Source organism: Arachis hypogaea, chromosome 10 (genome assembly GCF_003086295.3).
Source record: "Arachis hypogaea cultivar Tifrunner chromosome 10, arahy.Tifrunner.gnm2.J5K5, whole genome shotgun sequence".
Lineage (NCBI taxonomy): Eukaryota > Viridiplantae > Streptophyta > Magnoliopsida > Fabales > Fabaceae > Arachis > Arachis hypogaea.
Genome location: NC_092045.1, coordinates 92431538 through 92439801, shown reverse-complemented (window position 1 = coordinate 92439801; position 8264 = coordinate 92431538). Strand labels below are relative to the sequence as shown.

General features: G+C 32.5%; 1 pseudogene; it reads right to left on the bottom strand.

The window, feature by feature from the left end:
- Nucleotides 1-6072: 6072 nt before the first annotated feature.
- Nucleotides 6073-6762, bottom strand: LOC112717728 (3',5'-bisphosphate nucleotidase AHL-like; annotated as a pseudogene).
- Between the last annotated feature and the right edge of the window lie 1502 nt (nt 6763-8264).

Below are 8264 nucleotides of genomic sequence, written 5' to 3'. Positions count from 1 at the left end.
TCACTGCGCGCTTTTACGCAGAAAACTATGTTTTTCGACTCGAAAAAATCAATGAATCCAAATATCATATTTAAATCATCAAATTCCAATTGCCAAATCTTTCAACCATATTTGCTCCTATTTAACTTATTATTTAATTTATTTCGGTTAGACCGGGTATTACAGAAGATGATGACAAAGAGTCGTATAAGGATGGTGATCACTCTGAGGATTTAAATTTTGAGTATGAGTGCAGTTCTGATGAAAGTGATGATATGGTGGATGTAACTGTAGATAAGGAAAAGGCTGATACAATTAATGTTGATGGTTTTGAAAATTTGATAACTGATTTGACTATCAAAGACATATGGGGATTGGTGTTTGATATGGAATTTCAAGTTTGTGAGTTTTATGCCGAATATGCCAAGTGCTACGGATTTGTATCCCAAAAAAACTTGAAGCTAGTAGATGCTAATGGCAACATTAATACGAGACAATTGGTTTACAATAAAGCAGGAAAAAGACATTGGAAGCACCTTAAAAGAGACAATCAGTAAAGCGAGCATAGGATAATTATTCGTGTTAATTATAAGGCTAGGATTCGTTTCATTCGTCACTATAGGATGGGTAAGTAGAAAGTCAGTGTCTTTGAGAGTGAACACAATCATCCATTGTGTCCACCTAAGTACAGACATCTGATTGCTGCAAATCGTGGACTTAATGATGCCAATAAAACACAAGCAGATAGCTTGCAAACATGTGGTGTTAAAACCTGTCACATAATGGGTTACATGATATCCCAAAAGGGTGGATACGATAAAGTTAGTTTTACCAGCAAAGACCTACATAACCACATTAGTAAGACTAGGGTGTGGCAAAGTGAAAGACGGTGATGCTTTTGCTACGTTAGCTTATCTGTTGTCCAAGGCAGACAGTGACGCATTATTTCTAGGAAAGTTCACCTTAAAAAATGGTAAGTTGGATAATTTGGTGTGGGCTGATGGAACAAGTGTTGTTGATTTTGACACCACTTATAAGAAAAATATCTACAACAAACCCTTAGTCATATTTTCAAGGACCAACCACCATGGCCAAACAACTATCTTTGGATGCTCCTTGCTTTCGAATGAAAGGTCCGAACCTTTCAAGTGAGCACTGAAGGAATTTTTGGAAATAATGTCAGGCAATACCCGGAGGCATTATGACAAACGGGGACCGCGCTATAAGAGATGCCATCTTAGAAGTGTTTTTTAGTATATCACATCGTCTTTGTGCATGGCATGGCATCTCCATCGTAATGCGATACAAAATATAAAAAACAAGCATTTTTGGGATGACTTTAATGTATTATTGTATGGACAGTTTACTACAGAAATATTTGAACAGAGATAGAGCAAGATCATATCAAAATATGGACTTGCTGAGAATGAATGGGTCCAAGACATTTATAATGACAAAATAAAGTGGGCTACCCCATATTTGAGGGAGTACTTCTTTAGCCGCATAAGAACTACATCACAGTGTGAGAGAATTCATTCATTATTGAAGAACTATGTTGACAGTAAAACCAGTCTCCTTGAATTCATGCATAAATTCAGTGAAGTATTAAGACATTACCAAAACAACCATCTTACTGTTGACTTTGATACCTTTTATAAGTTTTTTATTTTGACTACGTGCTTGAAAAGTTTTGAGAAACAAGCTCCTAAAATTTATACTAGAAATATTTTCAAACTTGTAAAAGATGAGATAGAAGCAGCAGGTGCCTTAATGTGACTGAATACCCAAATAGTGGAGATATTATTGAGTACAACATGAGCGAGTATTTTAATTAGCAATGCCTATTTAAAGTATCTTATAATAAAGACAAGGACCTGTTTGTATGTGAGTGCAGGCTATTTGAGACTCATGGATTACCGTGCTCCTACATCTTTTGGGTCTTGAAGCATCGCAATGCAAAATGCGTCCCTTCAGGATTGGAGAGAAAGACATCACTAATGATATAGTGCACATACTTAGATGCGGTGCAATAGCATCAAGTTGTTGGAAGCTTTGTGATATTTCTTCAAAAAATTCAGCCAACTATAGGAAAATCTCAAGTGAGTTACTTAAGCTAATTCAAAGGTAAAAAAAAAAGTGATGCACAAGCGATGCTTTCCCCCACGTCAACGCTAATAGGTGATGCAACTGTTGTGAAGTGAAAAAGTGCTCCAAAAAAGTTTCGAAAGGCCAAAAAAAAGGCGAAGATATTCACATTATAAGTCAATAAGGTATTTCATTAGGACATGTCCATAACTCGTCAATGAGGACTCACCCGTTGAATACTCAAATACAGAAGATGAACTAACGGTATTAATATAATGCTTTTTTTATTATTTACTTTATGCTTATCTATTATTTTAGTTTCTTTTGTAAAACTACTAAATAATGCTATATTTTGATTAAGTTTTTCCTTTTTTTTAGCAAGCTGAGAAATGTGATACTAGCGAATAGACTCACTCTCAGGACACAAAATCAGTAGAAAATTCACCCATGAACAATAACAACAATTTTAAAATAAGCACTTGTCTATGTTATACCATGTATTAAATTTATCATCATTTCAATTCAAATTTGTAGCAGATTATTAACGTAGTGCTTATATTATTTCTTTTTTTCTGTAACAAAAAATTCAAAGGTAGTGAAAGCAAGAAGTTTGTATCTAAATTGAAAGCTACATCAAAGATTAGAGCAAATGGCAAAAAAGGTCGACAGAAGGTAACATTTCGCATATCCAATCATTTATATTAGGATGTTCAAGAAGGAAATTATAGTCTTATTTTGACTTTAGATTGTTTTAATCCAATAGCATAAGTGCAACTGAGAAAATAAGGGAGAGTGAGATCAAGACTTTGAGAAAGTCTTACTTGACTCTAGCTTGTCTTACTAGTATCTTTTTTAAATTTTTCATCATATTTGTTTAAAAATTCTGATTTATGTTCAAACTGAAGAGATCACCTAACTCAAGAAACATTAAAAAAAAGACCAACACACCAGAATATAAGTGTCAGAAGTTGCAGGTGCAGCCACAACCAAGAAATCAGGATTGCCACAATATCCTATGCATCATTATCCAGTGGTCAATCCGTATCAACCTTATGGTGGAGCCCTCCCCATTCTCTTTCATCTTGTTCAACATAGCACGACGTACTTCAACCATTATCCTTCTACTGCTGGCATTACATCATATCCTCAGTTTTTCTATGTCTCGCCGTATTCTAGTGGACCCAATGATAGAAATACATGGGTTGGACTTTGAATGATGTCATCAATAACAAAAAGCCATAGGATCTATATATTATATTTTAAATTTTCTACATTTTTTATGGTATAAGATCTTGAATCATATACTTTTTTGTACCTTTGATATTCTTTTGTGACATTGAAAGGAATAGACATGACATAAGAGACTATTTATTATGGTCATTCATGGATGTGTTCGAATTATTAAGTAGATGTGAAAATATGATTTAAGTTATGACCTAATTGAGGAACTTCTTTTGTTTTCATATTTCTTAGTTTGCTTACTTAATACCTATAGTCTGATATGTAGAAATTATTATTTGACATGATGGAAATAAGATTGGAGGATGAATGGATTGACTGGAAAAAAAAAGCGAAAAATTTTTGAGGCACTTATCTCGGAATCTGTATATGGTGATGCCTGTAATTTGGTTGAATATTGCTGCTTTAAATTCTTGTCAAGAGATTGTGCTGATATTCATCTTTCTTGTAAGGTTAGTCTCTATTTGCTCTTTGAAAGGTGTACTAAAAAATTTGAGGTGATGTTATTATTAAAAATTAGAAGATATCCATATCAATATTTAATATCTAGGTTTGCTGCACTCATTTGCCTTTGGTGGTTTTATTTTTGGAGTTTCCATGATTGGTAACTATAACCTAATAATATGAAAATTAACGTGCATCTTATTTCATTTGATGTATAAAAAATATAGGAACTGAGAAAAAAAGAAGAAGCAGTTGCACGAGGTATACATTTCCTTTATGGCTCCATTTTTGAAAGACCTTAATGTTTGCTGATTTGGATTAAATTACTAGAAGCAACTATAAGGCATCTTGTATTTAATGTTTTGGCTTGAGTTTGCTTGTTTTATAAACTTGGTAATGAATTTTTTGGTAATGAATTAAATTAAGTGTTTTATCCCTTTTAAAAACTCCATGTTTCTTTTTTTATTCAAATTCAGTGCTTCATGTATTATATTTTGTTTTGTAGCTGAAATTGTTATTGAGGAGAAGAATTGGCCACCTTTTTTTCCCATTATCCATCATGATATTGCTAATAAAATTTTAATTCATCTTCAAAGAGTGCAATATGTTGCATTTACTATATTATTAGGTATGTTACCCTTCTCTTTCTCTTTCTCTCCCTCTCTGCCAGAGTATTTGAAGATGTTTAATACATGTTATTATTATTATTCTTTTTGTTACTTCATTTCCACTCTTTAAGAAGATTCTATTCCAGGGATCTTTTTATATGTAAAATTTAATGAAAATAAAGAGATATTTTTTGCACCCAAAGAAAAGGAGAAATTCTTCTAAAGTTATTGTCATTAGCTATCATTTTACATCTTCTACTGTCAACATAGAACATTTTATTCTTTTTACCCCCAAAATCTTTTGAAATGAACAATTTATAATAAATAAATAAAAAAGTGAAGAGGTTAGGTATTGATAAGCTAGTTTTATGAGCAATCAAAACCGCTAACATGTCAGGTTGGAACTAATCTTTTCTCCCTCCTTTAAATAAAATAATGGCTTGATAAGACATGGTTCACTATGGAATATATATGTGATATATATTATTATACTTATTCACATGTCATGTTGTATTGTTCATTTCACCATGAAGTTGTAAAGATGATGTGTAGTCCTTTTCCATTCATGAAAAGTGATATTTTGTAGGATTAACATTTCGACCTCCATATCCTCCTCCAATGTTGTTTCCAAACCTGAGCACGTCGAACCCTCCTCTGAGTCCAAAGGATCCACATGCACCATAGTCATAGTTGCTGAAACCATTAGCAACACAATGAGCCAGCAAAGGATGATGGTTATGAGTTTCATGTTTGTGTCAAGGAAAGTGGAAAGATATGTGTGTGTTGTGATTGCCAAATGCAAAAGGTTGTATATATAATCAAGTGCCTTGGTGAGTGAATGCTATGAAAAAGGGAAAGAAAAAAGGTATTTATTGACTGCTAGAAAAATTATGGAGATTTATGATCCTATATTCTTGTTTTGTAGGTTTGTCTATAATTATTATACACAATATTCTCAATTCACAAGATACCGTACTACTAATTGTGTTTAAAGAGTTCTAGTAGTTAGTAACTACCTCAAATTTCAATTGAGTTTTGTAAAATCTAGCATAAAGAACTCTTGCAGCAGTTGTGTATAAGTAACTTACAAAGTAAGATAAATAACTCTGAAAATATCAATTTTTGACTTTGCTTGTCTTAACATAAATTGGCCAAAACATAAATGTTTCTCTTTGTTTAAAGTTTAAATTATTTTATTGAAGACTCAACTTATTATCTTACTTCATTATCTGTGTTATTATATAATTTATGTAAATGAAAGCAACATAGTCAATCTTACAGTATATATATTAGGTGTGGAATTAATGACACACATGACATGCTTGTTTTGTATAATGGAAGCAGCATAATTAAATACATAAAGCTGTGCAGTTTCTCTTATGGAAAGCAGATATTTGTTTATATGACAGTAATTACTGATGGCAAACTCTCATTTAATATATCAAATGATATTGTTGCAATACTTTATTTTCAGTCTTAGGAGTAAAAATCACGCCTTATTAAATGTTACTTAACTTTTTATTTTTCATACAATGTCATACACAAGTAGTTTTCATGATACCAATACATCAACATTCAGTAGTAACATAATTGAAGTTGATACAGGGGGATCTCTATTATAAGAAACTGCACATAATTAACAGAAAACAAAAGATTAATAATATTATTCACATGATCACAAGTCCCGACATGCATGCATATAAATAAAAAAAATCTTTTAAAGGTAAGATAAAGTCCAATTAGTATCAATAGCATCAATGATCTTCTCATGCAATGTGGCTCCACAAGAAGCAACTATACCACGATCAATGCCCTTCTATATCTAATTCTTTTGAGAAGTTTAGGAGATTTTCTCTAGCATCTGTTACCATGCCACTTGCCTCCTGCATGATGATAAAACCAGCAGCATGATCCTATATTTTTTCCTTGTAACTTTCCTTTGCAAACTTCATGAAAGCCTCAGCATTTCCATGAGCAATTGTTGAATATTTTGGCATGCTATATACTTTTAATGGTTGCTTCCTGCATAAATATTGAGTTATTATGAGAGTAATGTTGAGGGTATTTAATAATGATAATGGAATGAATCAAAATATATGCACTTGAGACCAACAATGTCAACTAGTCCTTGAGTAAAAGAGTGACTTATTTTATTAGCTTTCTCAACTGTTTCACAGAAAGTGGCCAATGAAGGATCCTCAATGGAAGAGAAACAAACTTGCTTTGCATAGTTTGGCCATACAAACTTGTCATGGGCATAGAGAAGAAGTGATTGCTTCCAAGCTTTGCCACTTCCTCTTTTGGCATAAACCACACACTTTTTGTTCCAAGATTCATATGTTGGAGGAGCCAACTTAGACATGATCCTAAGATAAATGTAAGGATAACTAGACCATTCCTTTTTCATAGGGTAGTTAGGACAACCAAGTACTCCAAGAACTACTTCTCCATCCTCTATGAGTGATAGAGTTACAACATGCTGATCAACAGGACTAAGTGCCCAAAATTTTCTAGATAGACCCCTAATAGAGTTGTTGCAGTGACTCTTGATCATGTCAATAATCTTTAAAGTTCTAAAAGGTTATTTTGTTTCTTGGATTCCAAATTGAGACGACTCGACTAGAATTTCGTGAACTGTTTTGACAACAGATTCTAACAAACCAGATGCATCAGTTTTGGTGAGAGTTTTACCATCATCTTTGACTAGAATTGAGAAGTTTTCATTCCCTAAACACCAGGAGAATATTCAACTCACAATTTCTTGGACACCCCAATCTCTTTCAAATAACATAATGAAGTACTTTAACACGACTAAATTATTCGAGTATATTAGATCATGAATAACCACTACGAATTCAAGTTGGAAGTTGGAACCAAGATCATTAGTCTTAAGTAGGATAACATGCCCAAGATTATAGGATAAGCAATTGATTTCTTCAACATGGAAGACCTTGGAAGCAATTCAATCAACCAATAAGACCAGCTAACTTGTACGATTCCAGCATGATTATTGTATAACCCTTGAAATTCTCCAAAACTAACATTTCATTGACTTACAACAAAATGAAAGTTAAAGCAAACAGAATGTATAATAGTTTTAAAAAGACATGTACAATAATTAAAAGTTAAATAAAATGAAGTAAATGCTTACATTACCTATATCTTTGCAAGTGCTGTAGATGACTCAATAACTTCTTGCTCCAAGTCTACTTCTCTTTCCATAGCATCCTGTTACACCAATCACATAATCGCTTGCATGTAAGGCAAATATACAAGACCAAAATAAATAAGCAATTCAAGATACAGACTATCTTAGTTGCATTATGTGTTGCACGTTCCTCTTTTATTCTTCGTTCTACAATGAGAATTCCTCTAGTTGTTCATTTTTAGATTTATAAAAAATAATGCTTAAAGGGGGAATAAGAATAACATGAGACATGAAGTATAAATAATGTTTGGCTCCACAATCTCCATGTCAGGTACCCTTGATAAAGCTTTTTGAAATCCTAGTGCATAGGGTAAATTAACTCCCTAAAAATCAACTCATATATCAAAGAAACTATTATTTACAAATATGTATGATTCTGAATCTGCTGGTTATGATCAAATCAATCCTAATATCAAAATGGCATAATAACGAGCATCACTAGAAGAAAAATCATAAAGGATCACAAAACCCAGAAGTAATAATGATGGCCAAAAAAACCCACCTTTGAGAATAATAATAATAATTATATCTATAGTCAAATTGAAATATTAAGTAATCCGACAAACAAAAAAGAACACAAACCTGAACAAAATATAATGCATATGTCATTAGAAGGTTTATATGCCTACAAGAAAACAATAAGAACGAAAATAACAAAAGAAGGAAATGTTATAAATCTAATCTTGTGGGAATTCATCATT